The following is a 1,972-nucleotide window of genomic DNA, read 5'->3' on the forward strand; positions in this document are numbered from 1 at the left end:
AGGCATCTGAGTTTTCTGAAGGCCAAGATGAAGAGGAAGATGATGCTAGAACTGGAGAGTCTGATCCTGTCTTCAAAATCGCATCGATGATTTACCAGAGGTACAACTCCATTTTTAATTGTACATATATCTTATCAATAACCTTGTGCTGTTAGGGTTTCATAATCATGGTTGTTTAGATCCAGATTCTGGAAAATTGGGAGCTCCTTTTGATAAATATGTTCCAATTTCACCCGTTTAGTATTATATTTTTCTAGATTTAGCTTTCTTCTTCTAGAATCTGAAGTCTCTTTTTAACAAATCATCCTATGCCGTAAAAACATCCACTAAATTTAAAGGAAATTTATTCGTAATTGTAACCAGAACTGGTTTGGTGATTTAATCGATGTTAATTGATTTGCAGATCTAAAAGTCCTATTAGAATTTTAACATGCCTAGTATCCAATACTACACAAATTGGAAGCTAACAATGGTTTTGATATTTAATCCTCTGGTTTTGATAACCCTTTGGTTTTGATGATGTACCAGAATTATATATATGTATCCAATGCTACACAAATTGGAAGCTAACAATGGTAATGGGACCATGAAGCCTCTAAACATTTCCAAATCTTCAGTCTGCTCAATTAACAGAAACCCTGCTGATTTTAACATGCCGGAAGTAGGAATCGGGTGCATGATTAGAGGAGAAGAAAAATTTGGGAAGCGGATTCCTTTTTCAAGGAGGCATGGCAGAGTTAAAGTGGATCAGCACAAGGAGGCATGGCTTAGAAATATGAAAGCCCTCTACCGAAAAGGAAACGTGCACCACATTGAATTTGATGAGGTTCTCACTTGCTCATGATATCACCCTTATTAGTATTTCCTTTCTTTTTTTTTAAATGAGTTTATGAATTCTATTGTATTCTGCAGGGAAAACTTTTCCAAGAAAAGGCACGTGAAGTGGATGAAGAGTCAAATGAAATGATTCTTAGAACAAGGTTAGCATCCTTTTCGTTGAAATTTTTATGGTATGTGTTTCTACTCTTTGTGGACATTGATTAATGGTGGTACATTCCTCATTAGAAATGTTGAGACACAAGGAGAAATAGTGCTCAACTTGCTTGGAAATTTTTTCCAAGAAAAGACAAGTGAAGTAGATAAAGAGTCGAATGAAATGTTTCTTAGAACGAGGTTAGCATCCTTTTCGTTGAACTTTTCGGTTGTGTGTTTCTACTCTTTGTAGTCATTGATTAATGGTGGTGTATAGAGTTCCACAAGTTAATTTATTTTTTCTTTTGTTGTGTTCCTCATTAGAACCGTTGAGACACAAGGAGAAACAGTCCTTGACTATTGCATAGACATTTTTTTTTTCCAAGAAAAGGCACTTGAAGCAGATAAGGAGTCGAATGAAATAACTCTTAAGACGAGGTGAGCATCCTTTGGGTTGAAGTTTTTGTGGTGTGTGTTTCTACTCTCTGTACACATTGGTTAATGGTGGTGTAGGTGGAATAGGTACCAGTGCAACTACAATGACGTGGGCGATGACAGAGCTAGCTAGGGAAGCGAAACTGATGAAGAAAGCCCAAGAAGAAGTTAGAAGATGCATTGGAAAGAAATTAAAAATCAGTGAACGAGATACAGATGAGCTTCAATACATCAAGATGATAATCAAAGAGACCAGATTGCTTCCTCCAGCTCCAATGATTATTTCAAGAGAAATCATGTCTCATTTCAAAATCCGAGGTTATGATATTGGCCCCAAAACACTTGTCTGTGTCAATGGCTGGGCAACTTTGTCCTGCATGTACATCCCAACACTAAAGCTTGGACTTGCAAATCTTCTCTACTGGTTTGATTGGAAATTGCCTAATGGGATGAAGGAGGAAGGTATCGATATGGAAGGAAATAGGGTGTACCATGTGTATTTTTGGTAGTTAAATAAGGTGTACTTAATTTTATATTTTGATCTAAATATTAAAATATACTTATA

Source organism: Prunus mume, linkage group LG2, assembly GCF_029339155.1.
Source record: "Prunus mume cultivar Tortuosa linkage group LG2, ASM2933915v1, whole genome shotgun sequence".
Taxonomy (NCBI): domain Eukaryota; kingdom Viridiplantae; phylum Streptophyta; class Magnoliopsida; order Rosales; family Rosaceae; genus Prunus; species Prunus mume.